Raw genomic sequence first — 15,535 nt, forward strand, 5'->3', positions numbered from 1 at the left:
GCAGTTGTAATTATTCTTCCATCTGTGGGTCACCCACCCAGGGCTATGGGTCTTAACTATACAACTCCATCCCTCCTATCCATCTTGTGCGGTTCCTTCTTTATATCTTTAGTTGTAGAAAATATTTTCTGGTAGATTCCAGACATTCTTATTAATAGTTGCTCTATAAATGGCTGTAATTTTGGTGTGTCCATGAAAGGAGATGAGCTCAGAATCTTTCTACTCTGCCATCTTGGGCAAGCTTCTAACATTGAATTTTTTAACATCACTCACTCAGCTCAGCCAAGGAGTCATTTCTGTATTTCACATGAACTCCAGAATTCATGACTGCACTTTTCAGAGCCTAGCTCCTCCTCCCCCAGGTCTCAGACCTTACGAGTTGGGCTTAATAGGCTTTATATCAAGTGCTTGGTCCCTTTTGGCACATTTTAGTCTAGACAGCCACTTTCACCCAGGAGAGTGGTGAAACCCAAATGAAGGATGCAAGCACTACAGGCTAGAGGGCACCCCTAGCAGGATCCAGCACCCTTCAGGGTTTTGGTGACCTCCCAAAGAAACCAGGTTGGCAGGGAGAGGAAAACCAAGCCTAGGGTTTCAGGGAAGGAAAGAAAGCTAGAGAGATCCAGAACAAAGCTCTCTTGTCAGAATTCTGATCCTAAGGGAATAAGTCCTTCTAGGAGGAGCTTGCATTTCTCTCCCTTTGCCTTGTGATGTAAATATTCTACCAGGACTATCAAGAACTCTTATCTTATTTAGACTATCTCCAATTCCTGAGACTAAGGTGGCAGGGGGAATAAGAAAAGAGAACTTTTTAAACTCAAGTGAGTAAACTTGACTTATTCCAACTATTATTTATAAACTAGTGAGTTTTATATTGTAATACCTGATTCATGACTAAAAGTTTTAAAATAAAACTGAGATGTCTGTATCTATATGGATGTATGTATGTCTGTGTGTACATTGTAGATATGATATGACTTTACTATGGACAGTTTTATCAAAATTAATTTGTTAATGAGCTATATTTAATTGGCTTAAAGGAAATTAAGCACTTATATAAATTCTCAGAAATGTAAAAGAAACTAACCCAAAGGAATTTAAGGCTCATGTGATCTGGGAAATATGCAGTATTAATATGTCTTTATAGTCATCAACATTAAGCATAATAATTTTATTGTACCTAGGATTACTAGAAGTCAAATAAATTATTATATCTTTTGCAAAATTTGTCAGCAAGAAAAATACCTTGGTATGATGAATTTTTTATAAGTAAATTAAATGTAAATGAGATGAGAGCTTTTAGGTAAACTCTTTAGGAACAATTATGTTTTAGGAATGTCTACTTAAAAATAGTTTCTCCAGATTTTTGGCAACTTAAAACTTTAGAGTTTGTTAAGTTCAACAGTGTAAGTTTATTGAATATCTAGATAATTCCCAAATAAAATAAAATACTGAAACATTAATTGCTGAACATTGACTTCCTTTTACAGAGAGACTACAGGTATGTAGGACTATTAATATATTTTGTGCTACACTGAGGCATTTTCTATAAGAAAGCACTTGTTTTTAGAAATTATAAATATTTATAAGTTTGCCAATCTACAGAATGCTAGTGTAAAAGACAGTTCATAATTGCTTACTTCTTAGTCTTCACTAGAAACTAAGGTTTTTAAGAGTTGAGAATTCTAAATAAAATATTGTAATTAAAACTACTAAATATTAATAAGGAAAACATCTTTGTATGTAAGAAAAAAGTTATAAGAAATAGAAATGCATTTTATTAAGGGAAAGAAAGTAATTTGGCCCTAAAGCTGGTTATTTCTAAATGGGAAAGAAAATAAGGGACAAATTAATATGGATATAGAAAGTTGTAGGAAATTTGTGAGGGAATAAAAGGGAATTTGTGAGGGAATAAAAAGGAAACTTTAGAAAGCAATTCTGTGTGTGGTTAGACCTAAGAGTAGAATAAGCTGAATTGTAAACTAATCTTAATATTAAAGGTAAAGTGGTGCAAAACCTGAATTTGGTTCTCTCTCTGTTAAGAGGACAAAGTTTTCTTAAAATATTGATCTGCTTTTGAGAACAGATTGTAAAGTTTTTTTTATCTTTTAGGTAATCTGTTGTAACTTTCTGTATTTGCCTTATGAAATCTTTAATTGTCACTTTGGTTACATGAATAAGTATTGTTTCACAGTGACGTATGATCCTATTTGGCCAGGTGTTTTAAAAACGTTTTAATATTTTTGATAAACTTCCCAAAGATAAAATTCTAATTGAAGTTTGACCTGTAGCAAGCTGAGGTTTTCCCATTCTAGAAATTATATGGAGTTCCTAAAAATCTAGTATGTCCCAGTAAAATGTTATGTCTTAATTCTGCTTATTATCTTAAAATATTGTATGTCACAGCAGTAACCAAGTCAATTGCATTGTAATCAGGTCTTTAACCATGCCTTTTAAAATCTTTTGTCATTGATAGACAGTTATTGTTATGCTCTGATGCCTTTGCAAAAAAGTTTAATCTTCAAGAAAATTCATAAGAAGGATATTTTGAAAAGTAAAGGTTTCTAATAAATTCCATATCATACCCCTGAACTGGGTAAGAAATTAAAGCATTCTAATGGGAACCCTGATGGCTTCATAAAACTGTTAGCAAAAGATCAAGGATTAGTTACATAGGACTGAGTGAACTGATGAATATGGTTATAATTTTTATGCTTTTTCTGAAATATTACTGGCTTTTAATCTGTGTTTTCCAGGTATAAGGAAATGTTTCCTCTTAAGCTAATTATTACTTGCAGCAATTTAGTAAGTTATACTTTTGTAAGCAAAACTGGAACATTTATCTTTTCTCTCTACCTGATCACTCCAGAAACTGGAAACTCTTAGATAGATAGATTCCCAGCAGCCTTATCAGGCAAATAAGGAAGGTTACCTCCTTACAGGTGCAGGAATCTGAAGAGACTTTGGGGACCTCAAGAAGAGAGGAATTCACCCATGTCTATAGATATTGCAGGTGAGATCTGATGGCAAACCCTTGACGTGGCTTTCCTGGCCTTGAGAGGCCTTTTAAAAATTTAATCTGAGATTTCTTATGAAAAGTTCCAGCAAAGCCAATTTTAAAAAGCCCATATGATCAGTTATACTTACTTATATAAATAATCTGGCTAAGTTTATTGAAACCAGACTTATTTTACAAACAAATTAGTCTTAATTTGGCTATATTTGGTAGAATTGAGAGTCGTTTTAAGATGTTTCAGTATATGTTGGATTCTAGTGCTGTGTTTACTGCCAAAGATCCACTGCCCAGATAGTTGCTTGTTGCTATGTTACATTATTGTAACATCATTATTGTAAAATTTAATTGAGTTATTAAAAGGACATTCTAAGCTTGTTTCTGAAGCTTATCACAATAATCTATCTTTAAATGAAGATCAGATGTCTCATGACCTACACTCAGGAGATTATGTATGCTGGAAAAGACAACATTTAAATAACTCACTCCAGCCTAGATGGAAAGGCCCTTACTAGGTACACTTGACTAGCTCATGTGCATCATAACTAAGAGTAATTGACTCTTGGATTTATATTTCCCACTTAAAAAGGGCCCCTGCACTAGACCAGTCTATAGAGCTGACCTCAAAATCACCTTAAAACAATGCTTTAAAAGAGGAGAAACTACACCCACATCAGGATGAGAAGATGACGACACCAGCAATAGACAGCTATCCCAAGATGCCTCACCTGACCCACATGATTATTAATAGCATTTTTTTGATTTCTTGGACTTTTGCATAAATCAAATATTTTTCTGTCATGAGCATGATCCTATGCAGAGTTTAGAAATCAACACAATTGTTGGATTTATAGTTAATTACCTAAGTCCAGTACTTCTGGGTTACCTAGGTAGACTTCTCTACTCCAAGGCCCTAATTGGATGGCCCTTAGGAAATTTATTCTGGAAGAAAGAAATTGTATTTGTGCTCAGGCCACAGTTGATATTATTAGATGAGATTCTCCTCACTTGGCAAATCAATCACACTTGCTCTGACCATGGCCATAAATAAGAATTTTATTTAAAGTTACTCAAGCTTAATCAGAGCATTGAGCTAAATTTCAGTCAAAAAATATAACTTCCCTCAGCTCTGGGATGGATTTATATGGCTAACATCATGCTATGATTATTTAAGTTAAGTTTAAAAGCACTTATGTTGGGAACAATGAAGACATACTAAGGATATCAGCCTAATAACACTAGGAAACTGGGCTAGTTGCCTTATGAACAATGCTAGTATATCATTACCTTTTAAGATAGCACTTAATACAGAACGAACTTGGTCAAATGACCTGGGGATATACTGGGCCATGCCTAATGAAAGTCCTTGGCTTAAATTCTTCCTTATGACTTTACTAATTCTACTAGATATATTACTTGTACTCTGCCTATTTTACAAGATTGTTGTTTCTTGCATTACCAAATGTGCAACTGACTGAGTCTCCAATAAAAATACTGATGACTAAGTGATGTGAAATGATCCATCAAATATATAGTTCTATGAGATCAATGACTGTAATAGTGTAACTCTAGGTGGGGGAAGAAGCAACAAGAGGAAATCTTTTCTTGGACTATAACAGACTAGTAAAACAGATAATCCAGAGAGTTTTGTCTACCGTTAATAGGACCTAGTCCAGTAATAGCACATTGGGTAGCCTATCAATGAAATTCTAGCCTAGGAATAAGCGTTCCTAGCACTTTGGGACAAAATGGTCATGAAATGCCTCCCAAACCTTGGTTGAATTTATGACCATTAGGAGGCACTGCCAATGAAAGGATGTCACTTGCCACCCAGATCTACAGTAATTAAGTCACTGGCTACTGGAGTTCCTGACCTTCAACACACCCTGAAAGGAATGTGGGGTAGAAATCAGAAATGAGGTACTCTGTGCTCTAGGAAAACTGGCAGAACAGGCCTTTAGAGAGTTAGATATTTTCAGGAGAAAATTTAATGAACCCTAATTCTTGCATCTGTCCATACTTAGAAAAGCACTAAAACCATTAACTAAGGTATTTGTTCCCCAGGACCAGCAGCAACCTTTTACTGGGATGTGTGCTTGGTTGCACATACCCCTTAGCCAAAATCACATAGATACTGATTTCCCCTCTTACCTCTTCAGAACAGTTTCTCAGAGCTATCTAAGAGGCTGCCTCCTAGGCTATAGTCCTCAGTAAGACACTCAATAAACTCAACTCAGTTTTTACGTCGTGTGGTTTTTCAGTCGACAGTACTTAGAATCATACAACTGTAAATGATGATTTGACAACACATATACATCTCTTACAAATATAATTGCATCATCTATGAAAACTGAATATATACTAGGCCTGGAAGAAGTGTCAAAAATGTCAGTGTTAATATCATATATCAGCTCTCTGACCACAATGCACCTAGGTTAGAAATTAATAATAAAAATGTTTGAAAAAGATAGATATTTCAGTCTCTTTCCAAATAAGTGACAGGTCCAAGAAAAACATTATAATGGAACTTATAATGAGTAAGTATGAATAGACTATATGTCAAAATATGCAGAATGAAGCTAAATTGTTACTGTTTTGGGGTCACCAAGATGACCCTCCAGTTCCATAATTTGCTAGGAATACTCACAGGACTCAGCAAATAGTTGTACTCATGGTACCCTTTTGCTGTAATAAGTCATAGCCAAGTGCAATCAGCAAAGCACATGGGGTGAAGTTTGGGGGAAACCAAGAGCAAGTTTCCAAAAGTCCTTTCTCAGTGGAATCCCACAGAGCATGCTCAATTCACCCAGGAAGGACTTATGACAACAAATAAGAAATGTTGCCAACCAGGGCCTTTCATTAGAGACTCAATGACCAGGGTTTTTATTGGGAACTGATCACATAGGTACCCCTTGCCTCGTAAGTACCAAAATTCCAGATTCCCATAATGAAAGCAGGTGTTCAGAATAAATGCTATTGCTTATACAGTTTAGGCACAGTGAACCACTGTTGTCAATTAATGGTGGGAACCCTCCAAAAAATCCAAGTTACTAGATACCAGCCAAGGTCCAACCTTGTAAGAAAGCCTTTCAAAGAACATCAGTCAGGCCTGCTCTGGTAATTTTTTTTTCAGTTACTTGACTGGAGAATACATCTCCTTAAATGCCTACATTAAAAGTCATCCAAAAGAAGAAACTAGAATAACGGCAGAATTAACCTTAAAAAATGCATGGAATGAAACAGTGGGGAAAAAAAAGATAGAGATGATTAATAGTAAAACTATAATAGAATCAACTAAGCTTAACTTTGATTCCATGAAGAGTATAGATAAAATTAATTGGAAAGACAGGGAAAAAAACGAGGGGTGCAGAGAAACAAATACTAGTAAGAATGAAAATGAAAATGTAACTACAGACAGGATATTTAAATGGTAATAAAAACCAAATGAATAATTTTATACAAGTAAATTGTAGTGATCAAATAACAATTCCTTGACATGAGATCCACGTCTGTTGTCCTTAATTCTGGAAGGGCTCTATGATAATTTGACCAATAGAATATAGAAAAATGATGGTGTGTTCCTTTTCTGCACTCAGGCTTTAGGAGACTGACAGCTTCCATTTCCTATCTCTTGGAACATTCATGCCTGGAACCAATCCATCTTGCTTTATTGAATCCAACCAATTCTGTGGCAGTACCCACATGGAGAATAATGGAGGCCTGAGTCCAACAGCCCTAGCTCAGGTCCCAGCAGAGAGCTTACCATCCACATGAGTGAGCCATATTGGAGATGGACCATTCAGCTTCAGTTAGCCTCCCCAGCTAATGTCATGTGGAGCAGGAAGAAGCCATTCAACTAAACTCCACACAAATTGCAGATTAGTGAGCACAATAAATTATGGTGTTATTTTAATCCATTAGGTTTTGGGATGATTTGTTACACAGCAGTTATGGAAGATTACAGAATTTGATGAAGTTGACAATTCCACAGAAAAATATAATTTTTCAAAATTTATTTAAGATAAAGTAGGAAGCCAGAATAGTCCCAATGCTATCAAAGAAATCAAATCAAGAGGAGTAAAATGGCCGAGGAGTAGGAGGACATGGAGTTCACCTCTCCCCACAAATGCATCAAGAATACATCTACAAATGGAACAATTCTCACAGACCTGCTGAACTCTAGCAGAGGACCTCAGACACCTAAATGGACAAGAAAGATCCCTGCATAGCCAGGTAGGATGAAGGAAAGAAGAAGGGAAAAGGAAGAGGAGAGGATGTGGGATGGGACCTGCACCCCTTGGTGGGAACTGAAGGAGAGGAGAAGTTTCCACATCTGTGGAAGCCCCCTCACCAGTCGAGAGATCAGCTGGAATGGGAGGGGCACTTCAGGGGCTCAGAGGAGAGCACAGCAACTGGTCTGTGGTAGGCAGGACAGAGTGAGACCTACGCAGATGGTCCGTGCTACAGCCCTGTGCGCCCCAGCCTGGGATGTGTGTCTGCTCATGCAATGGGGGCTGGGCTAGGTACTGGAACGTGGGGTGTGGAGTGCAGACCTGGGGAGAGGATTGCTGTTGGCTGTGAGGAGACAGCCAGCAGGAAAAGGAGTGAGGAGTTCTGCAACCGGGAATGATCGTGGAGGCAGCCTGGACCACAACAGAAGAGAAGTGCCATTGTTGAATGACAAGCAAAAGGCAGGGCTGCCTTTGCATCTTCTCTCCCCATGTGCCGGCCCCTGCCTCTCGGAGTATTAGGAAGGGCTCCCACCAGGGCGGGCTCCTGTGCCCACAGCCACCACCTCCTCTGCACCCCCTCCCTGCTGGGGCAGGCTCGGGTGCTTTGGGGCAGGCTCGGGTGCTTTGGGGCAGACTCAGGAGCAGACGCCTGTGGTGGCCCACATGCAGAGGTGGAGCTGAAACCACAGCTGGGCCCCAGGGGCCATGCAACTAAGGAAGAAGAGTTGAAATCTCTCCTCATGGCTGCACAAACTGCGGATTTACACCCCCATGACTGGCTTTGTAAAGTCAGTGCCTGCAGAACATCTGAACGAACAATGAGTGCTCCCACAGCCAAGACAGGTCTAGCTTTACCAGCTATGGCCTTTATGGGCACGTACACATGGGAGTTGGGCCAGGCCAGAGTCTGAGCTGCCTGCATAGCATCCATGATGGGTCCAGATCCATGATTAGTGCAATTCTGGGACATGACTTCAGTGGATCTACACTGGTGGTCTGGTGAAAACAATGCCTGAGAGACACCATGGCCAATTGCCGGTATATCCACAGTTAAGGTGGGGCTGAGAGCAGCGCAAACAACAGTGTAATCTGAGAGTTCACACAATGGGTGAAAGGTGACACAACAGAGAACATCCACAGGTGAACAGCTCCAGAGAAGGAATACTCAGTGGCTTCTCTCCCAGTGGGAGAGCTCCAATCCCACCTACCTCACACCACAGATCAGAAACACAGCTAAGAAACAGATCTGGAGGCCTCTACTCCAACAACTAGAGAGCATAACCCTCCCCTGACAGGGCACTACCAACCACAGAGCAAAGGGGAGGCCATGCTCAATATCCAGTGCAGGCTCTGGTCACCACAACATCAGTCACACCTCCTGTCAAGGGGATAACGGCCAGCATACACTGAGGAAAGAGGTGGCAGACATCTATATTAAAAACAGCCCTTGCACCAAAAAATATTAAACCCATGCAGGCCACACAGGGGCATTCCCACATAAAAATAGCACTCCAAGACAGTCTGAGGGTCTGGGATTGGGAGGAAGAACCCCCAGGGCATTTAACCTTGAAGGCCAGTGGGGCTTGAGTGTAGGAGCTCCACAGGCTGGGGGAAAAAGAGAATCTACTCTTGGAGGATGCACACAAGGTCTCACATGCACTGGAACCCAGCACAAAGCAGTACCTCTATAGGAACATGGCCTAGACCTACCTAGGGGTCTTGGAGGGCCCCATGGGGAGGCAAAGGTTGGCTGTAGCTCACTGTGGGGGCAAGGACACTGGTAGTGGAGGCCCCAGGGAATACTGATCAGTGAGAGCTGATATTGATCACCCAGAGGTCCCCATTTCAGCACGAAGACCCGGCCCCACCCAAAAACCTGCAGGTTCCAGTGCTGGAAAGCCTCAGGCCAAACAACCAGTAAGATAGTAACACAGCCCCACCCATCAGAAGACAGGCTGCCTAAAGTCATACTGAGCTCACAGCCACCTCAAATCACACCCCTTGATATGGCCCTGCCCACCAAGGGAGAAGACCCAGCCCCACCCACTAGAGGGCAGGCACCAGTCCCTCCCACTAGGAAGCATACACAAGCCCCTGGACCAACCTCACCCACCATGGGACAGACACCAGAAGCAAGAGGAATTACAATCCTGCAGCCTGCAAAAAGGAGACCACAAACACAGAAAGTCAGACATAATGAGGTGACAGAGAAATGTGTTGCAGATGAAGGAACAAGGTAAAAACCCACAAGAACAACTAAATGAAGAGGAGATAGGCAATCTACCTGAAAAAGAATTCAGAGTAATCATGGTAAGGATGATTCAAAATCTTGGAAAAAGAATGGAGGCACAGACCGAGAAGATACAAGAAATATTTAACAAAGATATAGAAGATTTAAAGGATGAACAACACAATAATTGAAATGAAAAATACACTAGTAGGAATCAATAGCGGAATAACTGGGGCAGAGCAATGAATAAGTGAGGTGGAAGACAGAGTGGTGGAAATCACTGCTACAGAACAGAACAAAGAATGAAAGAAATGAGGACAATCTCAGACACCTCTGGGACATTAAACATACCAACATTTGCATTATAAGGGTCCCAGAGGAAGAAGAGAAAGAGAAAGGGCCTGAGAACATATCTGAAGAGATTATAGCCGAAAATGTTACTAACATGGGAAAGAAAACAGTCACCCAAGACCAGGAAGCTCAAAGAGTCCCATACAGGATAAACCCAAGGAGGAGGACACCAAGACACATATTAATCAAAATGACAAAAATTAAATACAAAGAAAAAATATTAAAAGCAACAGGGAAAGCAACAAATAATATACAAGGGAACCCCCATAAGGTAATCAGCTGATTTTTCAGAAGAAATTCTGCAGGCCAGAAGAGAGTGGCATGATATATATAAAGTGATGAAAGGAAAAACTCTACAACCAAGAATACTCTACCCAGCAAGGCTCACATTCAGATTTGACAGAAATCAAAAGCTTTACAGGAAAGCAAAAGCTAAGAGAATTCAGCATCACCAACCAGCCTTACAACAAATGCTAAAGGAATTTCTCTAGGCAGAAAGAAAAAGAGGCCACAACTAGAAAAAAGAAAATCACATATGGGAAAGCTTACTGGTAAAGGTAAATGTAATAGTAGGAAATCATCTACACACAAATATAGTATCAAAACCAGCAACCATGAGAACAGGTGAATACAAATGCAGGAAATGGGAATTGCATTTGAAATTAAGAGACCAGCAACTTAAAACAAACTTGTACATATATAGACTGCTATATCAAAACTTCATGGAAAATGCAAACCAAAAAACTACAATAGATACACACACAAAAAAAGAAAAAGCAACCCAAACACAACACTAGTCATCAAACTACAAGAGAAGAGAGCCAAAGAAGAAGGGAAGAAAGAAGACTGACAAAAACAAATCCAAAACAATTAAGCAAATGGCAATAGGAATATATATATATATATATATATATATATATATATATATATATATATATATCAATAATGACCTTAAATTTAAGTGGATTAAATACTCCAACCAAAAGACATAGACTGGCTGAATGGATACAAAAACAACACTCATATATATGCTGTCTACAAGAGACCCACTTCAGACCTAGGGACCCATACAGACTGAAAGTGAGGGGATAGAGAAAGATATTCCATGCAAATGGAAATCAAAAGCTGGACTAGCAATACTCATATCAGATAAAATAGACTTTAAAATAAAGATTGTTACAAGAGACAAGAAAGGACACTACACAATGATCAAGGGATCAATCCAAGAAGAAGACATAACAATTGTAAATATATATGTACCCAACATAGGAGCACCTCAATACATAAGGCAAATGCTAACAGCCATAAAAGGTGAAATCAACAGTAACACAATAATAGTGGGGGACTTTAACACCCCACTTACACCAATGGACAGATCATTGAGACAGAAAATCAATATGGAAATACAAGCCTTAAATGACACATTAGACCAGATGGAGTTAATTGATTTATAGGGCATTCCATCCAAAAGCAGCAGAATACACTTTCTTCTCAAGTGCACATGGAACATTCTCCAAGATAGAGCACATCTTGGGTCACAGATCAAGCCTTGGTAAATGTAAGAAAATTGAAATTGTATCAAGCATCTTTTCCGACCACAATGCTATGAGATTAGAAATCAATTACAGGAAAAAAACTGTAAAAAACACAAACACATGGAGGCTAAACAATATGTTACTAAACAATGAATGGATCACTGAAGAAATCAAAGAGGAAATTAAAAAATACCTAGAGACAAATGAAAACAAAAGCATGACAATCCAAAACTTATGCAGTTCTAAGAGGGAAGTTGATAGCAATACAATCTTACCTCAGGAAACAAGGAGAATCTCGAACAACCTAACCTTACACCTAAAGCAACTAGAGAAAGAAGAATAAACAAAACCCAAAGTTTGTAGAAGGAAAGAAACTATAAAGATCAGAAAAGAAATAAATGAAATAGAGATGAAGAAAACAATAGAAAAGATCAATGAAACTAAAAGTTGTTGTTTGAAAAGATAAACAAAACTGATAAATCTTTAGCTAGACTCATCAGGAAAAAAAAGGAGAGGGCTCAAATCAATAAAATTAAAGGTGAAAAAGGAGAAGTTACAACTGACACCACAGAAATACAAAGGATCATAAGACACTACTACAAGCAACTATATGCCAATAAAATGGACAACATACAAGAAACGGACAATGTCTAGAAAGGTACAAACTTCCAAGACTGAACCAGGAAGAAATAGAAAATATGAACAGACCAATGACAAGTAATGAAATTGAAACTGTGATTAAAAAACTCCCAACAAACAAAAGTCCAGAAGGAGATGGCTTCACAGGCAAATTCTATCAAACATTTAGAGAAGAATTAACACCTATCCTTCTGAAAACGTTCCAAAAAATTGCAGAGGAAGGAACATTCCCAAGGTCAATGAAGCCACCAACACCCTGATACCAAAACCAGAAAAAGATACCACAAAAAAAAAAAAAAAATACAGGCCAATATCACTGAACACAGATGCAAAAATCCTCAACAAAATAGTAGAAAATTGAATCCAACAACACATTAAAAAGATCATACACTATGATCAAGTGGGATTTATCCCAGGGATGCAAGTATTCCTCAATATATGCAAATCAATCAATGTGATACACCACATTAACAAACTGAAGAATAAAAACCATATGATCATCTCAATAGATGCAGAAAAAGCTTTTGACGAAAGTCAATACCGATTTATGATAAAAACTCTCCAGAAAGTGGGCATAGAGGGAACATACCTCAACATAATAAAGGCCATACATGGCAAACCCACAGCTAACATCATTCTCAATGGTGAAAAACTGAAAGCATTGCCTCTTAGATCAGGAACAAGATAAGGATGTCCTCTCTAGCTACTTTTATTCAACGTTGTTTTGGAAATTCTAGCCATGGCAATCAGAGGAGAAAAAGAAATAAAAGGAATCCAAATTAGGAAAGAAGTAGTAAATCTATTACTGTCTGCAGATGACATGATATTATACATAGAAAATCCTAAAGATGCTACCAGAAAACTACTAGAACTCATCAATGAGTTTGGTAAAGTTGCAGGATACAAAATTAATACAAAGAAATCTCTGGCATTCCTATACAAACAACAAAAGATTGGAAAGAGAAATTAAGGAAACAATTCCATTTACCACTGTATCAAAAAGAATAAAATATTTAGGAATAAACCCACCTAAGGAGGCAAAAACCTGTACTCAGAAAACTATAAGATGCTGACGAAAGAAATCAAAGATGACACAAACAGATGGAAGATATACCATGTTCTTGGATTGGAAGAATTAATGTTGTCAAAATGACTATACTACCCAAAGCAATCTACAGTTTCAATGCAATCCCTATCCAAATTATCAATGGCATTTTTCATAGAATTAGAACAAAAAATTTTACAATTCATATGGAAACACAAAAGACCCCGAATAGCCAAAGCAATCTTGAGAAAGAAAAACGGAGCTAGAGGAAACAGGCTCCCTGAGTTCAGACTATACTACAAAGCTACAGTAATCAAAAGAATTTGGTAATGGCACAAAAACAGAAATATGGATCAATGGAACAGGATTAAAAAGTCCAGAGACAAACTCATACACCTATGGTCAACTAATCTATGACAAAGGAGGCAAGAATATACAGTGGAGAAAAGACAGTCCCTTCAATAAGTGGTGCTGGGAAAACTGGACAGGTACATGTAAAAGAATGAAAGTAGAACACTCTCTAAGACCATACAGAAAAATAAATTCAAAATGGATTAACGACCTAAATGTACAGCCAGTTACTATAAAACTCTTACAGGAAAACATAGGCAGAACACTCTTTGACATAAATTTCATCAATATCCTTTTTGATCCACTTCCTAGAGTAAAGAAAATAAAAACAAAAATAAACAAATGGGACCTAATTAAATTTAAAAGCTTTTGCACAGCAAATGAAAACATAAAGTAAATGAAAAGACAAACCTCAGAATGGGAGAAAATATTTGCAAAATAAGTGATGAACAAGGGATTAATCTCCAAAATATACAAACAGCTCATGCAGCTCAATATCAAAAATACAAGCAACCCAATCAAAAAAATGGGTGGAAGTTCTAAATAGACATTTCTCCAGAGAAGACACACAGATGGCCAAAAAGCACATGAAAAGATGCTCAACATCACTAATTATTAGAGAAATGCAAATCAAAACTATGAGGTATCATCTCACAGCTGTCAGAATGGCCATCATCAAAAAGTCTACAAACAATAAATGCTGGAGAGGGTGTGGAGAAAAGGGAACCCTCCTACACTGTTGTTGGGAATGTAAATTGGTACAACCATTATGGAGAACAGCATGGAGGTTACTTAAAAAAACTAAAGATAGAACTACCATATGATCCAGTTATTCCACTCCTGGGAATCCAGAGAATACCATAGTTCAAAAAGATACATGCACCCCAATGTTCACTGCAGCACTATTTACAATAGCCAAGAGATGGAAGCAACCTAAGTGTCCATCGACAGAGGAGTGGATAAAGATGATGTGGTACATATATACAATGGAATATTACTCAGCTATTAAAAAGAATGGAACAATGCCATTTGCAGCAACACAGTTGGACCTAGAGATTGTCATACTGAGTGAAGTAAGTCAGAGAAAGACAAATATCACATATCACTTATATGTGGAATCTAAAAAGAAAATGGTACAAATTAACTTATTTACAATATAGAAATAGAGTCACAGTTGTAGAAAACAAGTTATGGTTACCATGGGGGAAGGTGGGAGGGATAAATTGGGACATTGGGATTGACATATACACATTACTATATATAAAATAGATATCTAGTAAGGACCTACTGTATAGCACAGGGAACTCTACTCAATATTCTGTATTGACCTATATGAGAAAAGAATCTAAAAAAGAGTGGATGTATATATATGTATAACTGATTCACTTTGCTGTACACATGAAACTAACACAATGTTGTAATCAACTATACTCCAATAAAAATTTTTTAAAAGATATATATTTAGAAGAAGGTACTGTTAAGTTGAAATAAATTTTCTAATTATATTATAATAAAAGATTGACTTAAGAAAAAGAAGTCAAATCAGAAGTTTAAAATTTCCTATAAAGAGCAAATGAAATCCAGATAGTTGTACAGATGACTTCTACCAAGTAGTAGACAAATTATTCCTATTTTATATAAATTTTCCAGAAAATAGAAAAAGATTTTTTACTACTTATTTTATTAGGCCAGTATAACTTTGAAACTAAGCCAAACTCACCATGAAAAAACAAAAATCATGGACCAATATCACTCATGATCATTGATAATTTCAAAGAAAATATGTGCAAAGCAACTAAGAAAGTTTATTAAAATATTAGTAAAGCATGACCAAGTTTTATTTATCCCAGAGATGAAATAATGGTTTAGTAAAGAAAATCTAGAAATATCATACACCACATTAATATATATTAAAGTGGAAAAGTCAGCTTGCTTGATCTCAAGCAAAACAAAAACAATTCTGAGTATTATTCAGCATCTATTAAAAAACAAACCAACCCCCAGGCAGAGAAAGAATTTCTTAACTTGAGAAAAGGTATTTATAAGCTATCTAATAATTTATAATTTCCGTTTTAACTTTTTAAACTTTATTACATTTCTTTAAATGTAATTGGTACATTTGGGATAAAACCTTATAAT

Source organism: Balaenoptera acutorostrata, chromosome 3 (assembly GCF_949987535.1).
Source record: "Balaenoptera acutorostrata chromosome 3, mBalAcu1.1, whole genome shotgun sequence".
In the NCBI taxonomy this organism is placed as follows: domain Eukaryota; kingdom Metazoa; phylum Chordata; class Mammalia; order Artiodactyla; family Balaenopteridae; genus Balaenoptera; species Balaenoptera acutorostrata.